The sequence below is a fragment of the Phragmites australis genome, chromosome 10 (genome assembly GCF_958298935.1).
Source record: "Phragmites australis chromosome 10, lpPhrAust1.1, whole genome shotgun sequence".
NCBI lineage: Eukaryota > Viridiplantae > Streptophyta > Magnoliopsida > Poales > Poaceae > Phragmites > Phragmites australis.
Genome location: NC_084930.1, coordinates 20,901,608 through 20,915,857, shown reverse-complemented (window position 1 = coordinate 20,915,857; position 14,250 = coordinate 20,901,608).

Genomic DNA, 14,250 nt, shown 5'->3' with positions numbered 1-14,250 from the left:
GGTAGCATAGTGATATTTTGTGTATTTTTTATATGTAACATACTCATATGAGTGGTGTTGTGCGGATTGATATGAGTAAAGTTTATTAAACTTGTGCTCGTTATTGTGTATTGGTTTTGTTCATGAGCAGGTGTTATCTTAAGGGTGGACATGGTCAGTGATATGATCGAGAGTAGGTTCAAAGAGGAACTGAGGTCATAATGATCAGGAGGTCACGCGAAACGTTTGGGCTAGGGAGTGGTGCACATGAAGATTAGCACATCATAAGATGTACCGGGAGATGAACGGACTATGGTGTGATAGAGATGGATTGCATTAAGAGTCGTACACAGTGGTTGTTCATATGATCATTTATATATCCCTATATGTTCGATCATGTTGCATCATGGCCTTTCAAATCGAGAACATGCTTATCATGATTCATGCTTGTACTCAAAAGGACATACCATGATAACTCAAACGCATATCCTCATATCTCTCTTGATCTCATTAGTTATTCTATTGAGGGGAGCAATTTTTTTTGAAAGTTCCTTTCTTTTGCTTAGATGGAAGAATTCTCGTTTGCTTAACTATTTTGAAAAAGGAGTTTTTGAGAGGATTTATTTGAGAGGGAGTTTTTGAAAAATTGCTAAAATGTAATAAGCATTGTACTTTATACATGTATGATATTTGAAGCCATGGTTATGCTGTAAGGTTTTTGTACTTTCATATCTATACGTGTAACTGTGTAGTTTTTATCATGACTTTTTAATTAAAATGAAAACTCGAATTAAATCTTGTCATGGTTAAACTTTCTTGATTGCTTTGATCTCTTCAAAAAGTGATAAATGTGAAAGTATCAAAGTTATGTGCTAAATGCTGAAAAATAATTGATATGTGAAAGATCAAGTAAATATGCATTGTCGCACTTCTTCTTTTCGAGACTGAGTATCATTGCACTTTGATATGAATTTGAAAGAAGTTGTGTATGACCGAAACCATTGATCTTAAGCTTTTGATTATCTTTTTGATATATGCTTGATATGGTTGAAAAGTAAAGCTAACGATGCATATATTTTCTTGCAAATAAACTTTATTTTATATGCTTTCAAGCAATCAATCAGTTTTCAAACACAATAAAGTGTTAAAGTTTCAAAAAAAAATTTGACATTGAATTAGTTGAGATTAGGAGACCATGTCTTACAAATAAATTATTAATTATATTTGATGGGTTATGCTTACACTATATTTTTATATTTGTAGACGGGTTAGTGCAATTATTCTCGATAGCGTGGCTTGGTCAAGTATTTGCTTCGTATGTGGATAAATATGATGCTCTTTATAAATAGACATGATAAAAAGGAAGAATAAAAAAGGGAGTCTCTTTTGTATTCTTGATGAATTTATTGTCAAAGGGGGAGAGATTTTAGGATTTTATTCCATCTTTTTGTCAAAGAAAATATTTTTTATTTCTCTCAGGGAGAGAGTTTAATTTTGAAGAAAGGGAAAATATTTTTTGATCTTTTGACTTTCACTTTGCTTCGTGATTTTGCAAAACAAATGTTTTTGAAAAGGTGTTGTCAATATCCATTTTGAGGTGTTGCCAATATTGTTGTCAAGAGGGAGATTATAAGATCATGTGCTGAAAAATTAGCAAATGCATAATTAGCGTAATTGTAAAATTGGCTAAAGGCGCAAAGTGATATGTATGAAATGATATGCTTGATATGCTCGTGGTAGCATAGTTATAGATGGGCATGTGTTAATATGCATGTGATGATAATGCTCATGGTAGCATAGTGATATTTGTGTATTTATATGTGCAACATACTCATGTGAGTGGTGTTGTATGGATTAACGTGAGTTAAGCTTGTGAAACATGTGCTCGTTATTGTGTGTTGATTTTGATCATATGCAGGTGTCGTCATAAGAGTGGACGTGGTTAGTGATAGAATCAGGACTAGATTCAGAGAGTAATTGAGGTCATGACGGTGAGAAGGTCACGCAAAACGTTCGGATTAGGAAACAGTGTACGTGAAAATTATTACATCATACGACGTACATGTGAGATGTACGGGCTATAGTGTGATAGAGATAAATTGCATCAGGAGTAGTATATAATGATTGTACGGTCTGTGGTGCAGGGCGTGATGAATTGTTCCAAACATGCATGCGCGTGTGTTGGAATAAAGAAAAAAAAAGAGAGAAGCTCGTTAGCTAATTGCATGGCATTAAGAAGGTTAATTATCTAATTGAGTGGATTAAGGGTACCGTGCATGCATGGCTCATGCATGGGCGTGGTTTGCACGCACGGTTTGGTGCTTGGTTTGTTTTATGCGTGGCCAAGGGCGAGGAGCCGTGCAGGGCGCTCGGCCTGTGCGGCTGCTGGCGGAAGGCTGGCCCATGCGGGCGTTGGGACGGTAGGACACTTGGCAAAGGTTTGCATGCGGCTGGGCTGGAGCGGCAAGTGGCCTGCGTGCGGCGTCAGCAGGCTAGGCCAAGGGACCGTGTTGGAGTCGGCCACGGTCTGTAGCCTGACCGACGATAAATAAGCAGTACTGTGCCGATAAACTTGACAAGAAACCGATCAGAGAGAAAATAAAGAGAAAAATTAGAGTTTTACGACGTGGATGTTTTGGAGACCTATCTTGTAACTTATTCATGTAACAAAGTATAAATTTCATAAGTTCTTTTTGCTTTTTGGGTTTATTCTTTTCACGGTGATTTTCGGTGGATAGTTATGTCGTTGTGATTTGTGTTGATTTGATTTATCTAAAATTATTATTAAATTCATGGATTATTTGTGTTTGATCTATTTTTTTTTTATAGTTTGTTAGAGTCAACTTGTGAATTTTATATGTTTAGTTCTATAGATCTGATCGAAATAGTTTCATATGATTATCTAGTTTATATAGAAAAAATGAGGTAATCTAATAGTTGGCTTTTTCTGTATATTTCTTTTAGTAACGTGATAGCATTCTGTTTTGAACTGAATTTCACGAATAATTCGAATATTTGATTAGGATGATTTAAATTTTAAATTTAATTTTCGCAATCATTTATGCTCTTTAATTAGGTAGTTTGCAGATCCTACGCATACTATGGGTGGGCCTCTGCCTGCAGAAGCGTTAAAGCGGGCGGCCGCGATACACGTCAATACGAGCTTTGGATAGGCGGTGACAACAAATTAATATAAGAAACTTTTCTTTTTGCGAATGAAAATAAATACAAGAAACTAAACACACATATACGTGTTAACTCCTTAGCGAAGCCGGTCCCATTAGTACGCCAGCCAGCCGCAACATACGTGCGCTTGTGCTTGCGTAGCTCAACGCGCGCGGCGGACTCGAGCCACGTGAAGACGACGATGCACGGCTAGCGATGGCCATGGGCATATTTTATCCGCGTGTCCGTAAGTAAATATTCTAATCAGCGTGAGTTTAGAATGTAACTTTTACTCATAGGTACAAGTACGAGTTTAAAGTTAAAATTAATGGATATATATATATATATATATATGAAATAGATTTATTTGTGCCCGCTTTGTCTGTGTACCTCCTTCACAAATCTTGCACTAAGCGTCATTAAATTGTAAAACAATATGTGTGAATTATATGATAATATATAAATATGATGCATGCTAGGTATTCATGAGATGTTTGGTTATTATCTTAGTTAAGATGTATATTTAAATTAATGATATTATTGTTACACATTTGATCTTACGTCCAATACATATTTACTATATTAACGGGTATCCATATATGTGTGCGAGTGTAAGTTTTTACTTATAACAAGTAATAGGTACGAACACGAATTTATAAATTAGCTCATGGGTAAGGATTTATATATCTTGTACCCACAAATATCATATCCGTTGCTATCTCTATGTATGCGGTGATGACGAATGCTTCAATTGAAAAGATAAGCCATACATACATACGAGTGAACTAAATCAAATTTCAAATTCAAACATGAGGAAATTAAAACGGGAGGAAGGGCCACCGAACATTTCACCCCGGTTGGCTCCCTATAAAAGGGGATGAGCTCCGTATCTCGGTTCAGAGGCATTCACGTTCAATTCTGGTCCATGACACCTTGCAGCTTGGGCCAGGAGAGGAGGAGAATGCTAATGAGTGTTCAGCAAGGCCCGATCGGATAGAAATACATTGAATTGGTCAGGGCTAGAGCGCTAGTTCAAGTCGGTGACCGCCTCCTATTGACCAGGGTGTTGCCGCATATGCCTGACGCCTTTTATGGTCCAAGTCTATTTATAATTCTTAAAAATCTCAAAGGTCTAATCGTACAAAATGTATGTGTATCTCTCGCTTCCATGAAGTTCATTCCAATTTCCTCCCACTTCCGTGAAGGCCAGTATTGAAATCCATTCCAATTTCCTCCCACTTCCATGAAGGAATGGGCAAAGACTGAAGTGTACTGGCTCGCTTGAGGTGCTCGACCTTCACTCTTCGGTAGACATCACACTCACCTATATATCGAGCGACCTCTCGCTTCATGCGAGTCCATCAAAACCGTGGCTTGAGGTCTTGATACATTTTTCGTGCTCCCTGGATGAATGGATAGCAAAGAGTCATGAGCCTCATCAAGAATCTTCTTCCTTAGTGCTTCGACCCTTGGAACCACTAGTCGGTTCCCCAACTACAGAACACCCTGATCATATTCAAAAAAGAATACAGCCTTGCCGATCTTCATCTTCTCCCGGACTCGGGCCATGCCCCTATCACCCCTTTGAGCTGCTTTGATATCGTCCAGGAGAGTGGATTTGATCTCCAAATTGGCAAGGAAGCCATCCGGAACCATTTTGAGCCCAAGCCGACGAAATTCATCACAAAGTGTGTCATTCCCGGGCTCGACTCTAAGGCAATGACAATGAGCCTTCCGGCTTAGTGCATCAGCGACCACATTCGCTTTGCTTGGATGATAATGAACCTCCAGTTCGTAATCTTTGATTAACTCGAGCTATCTTCGCTGCCTCATGTTCAGATCGGCTTGAGTGAAAATGTACTTCAAACTCTTGTGATCTGTATAAATACGGCACAAGTTCCCCATCAGATAATGACGCCAGATCTTTAGAGCGCGCACGATTACAGCCAGCTCTAAGTCATGTGTCGGACAATTCTCCTCGTTGCGCTTCAACTGTCGTGAGGCATAAGCGACAACTCTGCCTTCTTGCATAAGGACACATCTGAGACTCACGCGAGAAGCATCACAATAGACATTGAAACCCTTGGTCATATCTAGCTGGGTGAGAACTGGAGCGGTCGTGAGCAACTTCTTCAAAGTCTGGAAAGCGGACTCACACTCACTTGACCACTCGAATTTGTTGCCCTACTTTAGTAACTAGGTCATTGGCTTGGCAACCTTGGAGAAATTCTTGATGAACTGAGTAATAGCCCGTAAGTCCGAGAAAACTCTGGATGCCCGGGACATTCTTGGGTTGTGCCCATGTAACCACATCTTGCACCTTTATTGGGTCAACTACGACATCGCTTTCCGACAGAATATGACCTAGAAAGGCTACCTCCCTGAGCTAGAACTCACACTTGCTGAACTTGGCATAAAGCTGATGATCTCTGAGTCGACCAAGAACAATACAGAGGTGCTCTACATGCTCTGCATCAGTCTTGGAGTATATGAGAATGTCATTGATGAAAACCATGACAAACTTATCCAATTCCTCCATGAACATCGTGTTCATCAAATACATGAAGAATGCTGGTGCATTCGTCAATCCGAAGGACATGACGGTGAATTCATATAGCCCGTAGTGGGTTGAGAAAGTCGTCTTTGTTATATCCTCCGGTCGGACCTTCATTTGATGATAGCCCAGTCTCAAGTCGATCTTCAAGAAGACTCGAGCTCCGATCAGTTGATCAAATAGAGTATCAATCCTGGGAGAGTATATTTGTTCTTGATAGTGACCTCATTCAACAGACATTAATCAACACACATCCGTAGAGTATTATCCTTCTTCTTCACAAAGAGTACCGAGCATCCCCAAGGTGAAGAGCTTGGGCAAATGAACCCCTTCTCTAGTAACTCCTTCAACTGCTTCTTCAATTCCGCCAATTCGTTTAGCGGCATCCTATAAGACCTTTTTTATATTGGGGCCGCTACGGGCATGAGATCAATAGAGAACTCCACTGCTCGGTTGGGTGGCATTCCTGGCAATTCATCTAGAAAGACATCCGGGAATTCCCACACCACTGGAATACTTAACAGTTCTATGGTGAGGACAGCCTTCAAAGCACAGAGACAAGACTCAACACCCTTAAGCTTCAATTGAATACGGGTGCCAGATAGACCACTTAGAGTAACCGTCCGCTGAGCACAATCTAAGATTGCCTTATTCTTGGTGAGCTAGTTTATCCCCAATATGATGTCTATCTCCTTCGAGTCCATCACTAACAAATTCACACCAAAGGACATCCCATTGATGATTACCGAGGCATTGGGCATGCATTGCTTAATAAGGACCTTGGCCCCAAGTGCATCTATAAGATAGGGCGTAAGGGTCATGCTGACTCTCAACCCATGCCACTGAGTATAATTTTCTGCTATGAAGCAGTGATAAGCTCCAGAATCAAAAAGAACAACTACTGGAGCTATGATAGAATGTCAATGCACAAGCAACATAACCATCACGACGGTGTCACTCTCGTGAACGTCCTCAGTGGTGGTGTGGCGTGCTCGGCCACGCTTGGGGACATGGGTCGCCTGAGAGGACTCAGGTGCAGATTGAGCCGGTTGTGGCCTTGAAGCAGTCACCACGGCTCCTGGCTTCGGATATTAGCAATCCCAAGCATAGTGGCCGACACGGCCGCAGTTGTAGCACGGGCCGCCGAGGCCACCGGTCACTCTCACTTGAGAGCCAATGGGTCTTGCAGACTGCCCTTATGGAGCGGAGAAAGACGGGCACCACACCATCCACATCGGTCGTGGAGCTGTCGAGGTCGACATGTGAGATGGTGGAGATTGACTCTCCGTGCGGGCGCGTTGAGAGCTCCCGCCCATGGAGGGCGACGAACCCCTTTTTCGCTTCTTCTCCTCCTAGTGGTTCCTGAGCCTGAACTCCACTGTGAGAGATGTGCTCACTAACTTGTTGAAGTTGGTGAACTCGTGTGCGGATAGTCGGTCCTGCATCTTCGAGTTGAGGCAATTGACAGAGCGGTATTGCTTCCGCTCATCGGTATCGATGTCATCCTAAGCATACTGCGCAAGGTGGTTGAACACCTGCACGTACTCTATGACAGTTCTGCCTCCTTACTTGAGGTCCATGAACTCTTGCCTCTTGATCTCCATGAGGCCTTTAGGAATGTGAAAGTCATGGAATACCTGGCGGAACTCCGCCCAAGACACCCGATGATTGGCGGGGTGCATGGCCAAATAGTTGGACCACCATGCGCCCGCCGGGCCTTGAAGCTGATGGGTGGCGAAGAGCGCATTCTCGTGGTCTTCGCACTGAAGGAGAGCGAGCTTCTGCTTGATGGTGCGAAGCCAATGGTCGGCGTCAAGTGGATCAACAACACACGTGAAGGTAGGCGGCTGAGTTTGCAAGAAATCCGAGAAATCATCTCAGCGCCCGGCTCCACCTACTCCATGAGGAGTCGTGTTGCGCACGAGAGCCTCGAGGAGCACCGTCTGAGCTTGGCGGTTTTGCTGGATTTGCATTAGGACATCCGCCATGCTCGGCGGTGGAGGTGGCGGAGGGTTGTTCTCATTAGATCCCTCTGGAAGATCTCCTAAACTGCCACAGGTTCTCATGCTGTTGTGGCGACGAGAAGAAAGAGATGTGAAAGGTTAAATTTCGACATAGGTGAAAGACCAAACTGTAACTAATGCCACTTTACTATGTTGGACCTTGCTTATTTGGATCCGTATATTATAAACTGATGAAAATGCATGTTCAAAGGCATGATGCAAAATGAGCAATGAAACATGAAAGCATGCTCGCCTCTGAATTACACGTATCTTTCTCAAATGCATCTCACCCCATCCAGCATCACAACTACATACGTTATACTTAGGGGCATAATATAGCAGGTTTATACATATTGATCATGAAAATGCACGAATAAAATTTTAGTGAGTTGCTTAGTGAAGATAACTACTTACTAAACAACGCTCTAATTATGTTTAGACTACTTCATTAAACCAAGCTCTGATAACACGTTGTGGGGAACTGTCCAAATAATATTCTAATTAATCATCAGAATGATCGTTATTCATAATCGCAACCTTGATGATTAACCAGAATATCATCCCAGTAGTACCAGCATGTGTTTTGTGCCCAAGGATCGAAACACATGCCTTCCAACATGTACATCAAAACATAGCTTAATAAAGAGCGAGTAATAAATATTTATATTACAAGTATTAAGCATGCAACTGATTTCAACAATTTACAACAAAAGTGAGCTAGGAGGAGAAAGAACCCCTCAACTCCTAACCACAAAAGAACTACACAGCGAAAAGTTAAACTTTTGAACAACAAAAGAGAACAGCACCGCGTGCCCTTAGGCACCGTCTCAAAAACGCCACCTTCATAGTAGGATGCACTACTCTTGCTCGCCATAAAAATCGGCATGCACAAAGTAGCTAAAAACAGCCTCTTCTCCAACAGCAGGAGTACCTGAAAGCGCAGGCATGAGTACGAAGGTACTCGGAAGACTTAAACCATATAGAGCACATATACATAGCTCAAATCTAAGGATTATGCATTGATAATTAGTAAGGATGAACCACAGGTTAGGTAAAACATATGCACTAAGCATCCTAGACATATGTGTCAGCGACAGAAACTTTACCAAAACATATGAAAACTACCCTGCAAACTAACAACTGAACAAATGTAACTATAACCAACATGTGTATCAATAAGTAACAAGAACCAACATCACCATCTCCCACATACCGAACCACAAACCATACTCAAAACTCTACGACCGATGCAGATGGACAGAAGCATGCTCATGATTGAGAGTGCGGTAGTTTGAACTGTTTATACACCCTGCAGGAAGATACTCTCGGACCCACACAACATGAGGACCATACGGCTTGTGCCACCGGCTAAAGTGCACACAAGGGTGTACCCGTGACAACCTTTCCCAACCAGCTCCAATCGTTTGGATCATATATCGCTCGGTGCGGCGGTACCAGAACTACTCCCAGAGCAAACTAGTACCGCTACAAGCCCGCCCGCTCACACCGTCTATGTCCAAACCCAAAAAGCCACAGGTGCAAAGGTATTTAGCTCGCCTTACCGTTAGATCGGCATGTGGTGAGTAAGGTAAGTGTTAAAGTCAACAACACCGACGATCGGTGCTTAATTGACGCAAAGCGGTCTACGGTGTCTGGTTTTCCTCTACCGACCTACCCAAGGGAACTCCACATCCGGGCAGGACAAAACACCTCCTAGCACCACCCACACCTCGTCTCATACTCACCACTCATACAACCATCTCAACCTCTACAAGTGTATGTAATCATAAGAAGGTCTTATGATCGCGAACAACGGAATGCACCGTTGTTCGACTTCTACCGAATGACCTAAGCATGGCTAAGCATATAAGTCGAACTCATACCTAGACATTGACAACATCTCAAGGCTACAAGGAATGTAAATACACAAGTATTCAAAGTAGAAGAATGCAAACGGCATAGGTTCTACCCATTGGTACCCGACACTGACTCACTAAACATGCATACATACATAAGTATATTTCATCAATTTTAAACTTATCCAATTACACAAGAGGGATTAATATGCTTAGTTGCTTGCCTGGATGCACTGGCTCAAACAGGTGGGGCGCCTCAGGATCCCTGTTGGCCTTTGGGATTGACGGATCGGTGATCTTTTAAAAGGATCAACGCGTGCAATGCAAATGGGTATGAATGAAGTGCAAAAAGTATGCCATAAAGCTTAGCAACATGCTAGAATCATAAGATATGCGAATCAATGCAATACTAAACGATCTAAACAAAAACAGGAAAATAACAGCCATCCGAAGTATCTGGATTGGTTCGGAGTATCCGGGCTCGAACCCTCCGAGCAACCCTCCGGAAGAGGTGCTCGGTTGCTGCTTTTTATTTGACTGGCCTAGAGTATCCGAGTGAATAATGAATGTTCGAGTTCTGAAGTATCTGAGCCATCCTCCGGTGAAGGCTCTCGGTTAGCACTATTTTAACTTGACCCATAACCTCCGGGTTGGTCCGGACTATCCGGGATGTGCCGGATATTACGAGTGAGGTTCCGAACGAAGCTCTCGGCTACACGATTACATAACTACCCGGAGTCTCCGGGTTTGACTAGATAATCTGAGTGATATAGACTTGGGTTCTTCACGATATTTTCACTCGGGTGATTTGACTCACTTTACAAATATGTGCTACACAAACGTGCATATGCCCTATCTAAAAGATTCTAAACCAAACTAGCACCCTAAACCCTAACCAATTTTGAACACAATTCAACGGACAATTTCTACTGAACCCAGAGTATCCGAGTGAGTCTGGAGTATCCGAGCCAGCCTAGAAAAGCTGTTCTTGAGTGGATTTTTGGTTGATTCGAGTTGCGATCTTTTCCTAGCCTAAAGGAAACATGTTAGGGATAGTCTAAGTGTACTAGAACTTACTCATCAACTACCAACACGACTCTATAGCTCACTTTTTACCAAAACCCTATTTTTGCTCCAAAAAGCTCAAGAACGCCAAGAACTTCAAGAACTACTCAATTCTTCCATGAAAACAAAAATGGATTGGATAGATGAGTAGCTCATGAGCTGGAGAATGCAATGGTACCACATGCATACCTTGAATCCTCCACTTGAGCTCGGATTTTGGGAGAAAAGAGAGAGTGAGCTTGAGTGGGAGAGTGAGAGGGGGAGGGGGCAGCAGCTGTGTGCTGCACGGTGGGGCATGGAGAGTGAAGGAGGAGAGAGAGGGGGAAGGTGGGGCTGCTCCATTTGGTGGGTGGGATGATGGAGCCACATGTGGGGCCCACATGTTAGAGAAAATAGGTATTTCCATTGCAATTTCTATTCTTTTCTCTCCCAATTTTTTTTCTCTTATCCAAATGATTTTTAGCGAAGTGCATTAGCACTCCGAATTACCATTATGCAAAATTAAGTATAATTCTTAAGAAGCATGATTTTGCTTAAATACGTGATTAAGAATTTGGGACGTGACATCCAACTTTCCCCACGAGTCAGAGAATTCCATGTTGTCGTGTCACGCAAACACTTCACATACATCAGTGGTGTGCTACCAAGAAATTACTGTATGACATATACTACTAACCAGAGTCTAATCCAGTATGCACCTGCCCACTAGGTTTCACTGCCAGGGATTAGAGAAGAATGTTCCAACCCAGAAGCCCCCTTTTGTGCTGACCCGACATACACTAGATAGAACCCTAACTAGTATGTCACTCCTTACTCATATCATCCTCGTGGTTGGTACATTACTTCTTGTGTTGTCGATCCACAAACTGGTCCTTACTTAGATTATTTGAGCAAAACTAAACCAACAACATAGCCACAATAACCACCATAACCACTTTGCTAAATGATTAACAAATTAACCATCATCATTGCATATATTCATAAGTCAAGTTTATGACACTTCCCAGTGTCCCAAAAGCATGGCTAAACACTTCTACCCACAAAAGACACATAACTGTAAACCGTCTAGGTTCCAAGGAATGATAATGAAAACCTAGAGCAAACCCTAACATAGGTGACTACCCATTATATTGACAGACATTGTATGCAATTTGTAAAATAAAAATATTTAAAAACATAGGTTCAAGATGATCAAGGACATTTGCCTTCTCCTTGGAGCTTCTCAGTGTACTCTAACTCCTGGTCTTGACGTTCCTCAAACTAATCTGGGGCGTTATTATCTAATCGCATAATTACCGGCAAAGCACACAAAACAAATACACTAAGAGCAGTATATAAAATAAAAGAACAACAAGACAAAACTTATCTAGAAAGATACAACTCTGAAAAACAAATCTAACGGCGCAAGAACCGTTGAAAAAAGAGTTAGGACAAAAACGTTATGAGCCTTTTACTAAATAGGTGCTTTTTTGCAAAATTACCATGAATTTCAGAATTTATTATAATTGTTTTTATACTAGAGAACCTGGAATTATTGCATCAACAGGGGTTTATTGCACAGTAAAGATTAAAGATTGTTTTTAAAACAAAAAACAAATTAATAATTTTCTAATTAATTGGGCCATTGGATCTAGATCTAACGCTCTCGGCTCATGGACCGGGTGCACGGATGTGGTGACTGGGAAAGGGTGGGCTTGGCTCACACTGCTCACCGTGGACCAAGAGGCGGCGACGGCTCGGGTGTGGCGGCAGAAGACAAGATGTTCATCAGGATCGAGTTTCGGCATCTAGGGACTTCGGTGAGCGGCGGGATAGAGGCACAGGAGCTCAGGCGACTCGGCAACGGTGTAGGCAGGGGCAACAGACCACCAGAGTGGCTTGGCGACGAGTAGCGGTGACTTCGGGTGGCGGAGCTATGTGGAGAGGGAGCTACGATGTCGATTTCTCGACAGGAAGTTGGGGAAAAGGTGTGGCGTTCTTCGGGGAGGGCATAGGGGCACATATTTATAGGTGGGGAGGCTCGAGGAGGCAAGGACGAGTTTTATTATGGTTCACGGCAATGGATAGAATCTGAGCTCGACTTTCCTCATTTAAACGTGATTCGCTAAGGGATAAAGTGGCAACCGAACGTTGGAATCATACAGACTCGATTCCTTGAGCTTCTAGAAGACCTCCCCCTCGAATTAGGCACGGGATAGCATAGCGACGCGGTAATCTCTGAGCCAGAGACAGATTCGACAGGCGAGTCCCACCCATTAGAAACACGGGCGAAGGCAGGTCAGTGCGGGCGTGATCGGCAGCAGGAGGCAGAACACGGAAAGGCGCGAGCGGCTACTGGCGCTGGCGGGCTGGCTGTGAAGCTAGGTCGGGAGCGCGAGGCTGCGGCGTGGCCCAAACAGATGGAGGAAGGGATCAGCTCGGGTCGGGTCGGCAGACCAGGAGAGGGAGCCGGCCGGGTGAGGGAGAGAGGGTTGGGCTGGGAAGAAGGGAGGGATTAGGTTTCTTTTCCTTCTTTTTTTCAATTTCTAATATTTTCTATACTAAAGCAAAACAACTCCAAATAAAATCCAACAAAAATCAATAAAACCCTAAATGCCTAACTCGAGCACGAAATGCATTTGAAGCAAAATATATCCTATGCCAAATTAGATTTAATTAGAAAATAGATTTTATCCTATTATATTTATTTAAACCCTAATTAAATTCTAGAAAAATTCAGAAATTTGCAAAAATTGAAAGCCAAGGTGTTACAAATAGTAGCACTAGGAATCTCTACTCTGCATGTGTATTGTTTTTATTGATGTGGAGAGCTCTGAGTGGGAAGTTTTACAATTTCGGGGGTTAAATGAAAAATTAATCTCTGTTCTGTACGTTTCCTATTTATGTGAAGAGCCTTGAACTCAAAATGTGTAATTGCCGGGGGTTTGGATGAAAAACTTAATTCTTTGTTGCAGTATGTGTGCGTTTCCGATTGATGTGAAGACCTCTAAGCGTATAATCTGATACACTCAGGCGGTTGAATGAAAAAGTTACATGCAAACTAGCTGTCCAACACCTTGGAACCAAGGCAGGAGCACGATCCACTCGTGCCCACCAGTCTTACCCAATACTCAGTGGGCATGGACAATTTGAATTGGACTGAGTATCGGGAGGGTGTGTGTTGGGGTAGCAACTCTTGGGTGTGGGTTTGGGCAAGCATGCGAATGCCCAGACCCTCCCTATCGGCATCGTCAATCTCCTCAGTGTGGCCATCACCCCGAGCCACCTTCCTTGAGCTTCCCACTCCATGCTCTACCTTCCCATCATGGTTCCTGTCGCTGCCTCACCGACGCGCCTCCCATTCGCCGCCTCTGACTCTTTTGTGGCACCCCAGCCTACCATCTACAAGCGTTAGCCTCAGTCGATGTCCTCATCGTGCCTACGTATGCCGTCGTGCCTGGCTGCCAGGAGGCGAGAGAGACCACATTGCGAGCACGTCCTATGCTGCATATGGTTCGAGAAATTTTGCTAACAGGATGATACAACATCTTAAGGAATATTATGGGAATCTGTTTCATCCTATTTATTCAACCAAACTATGGATGATCCTTAGTACAGATGAGTGATAACAAATTTGCCATCTTGAGTC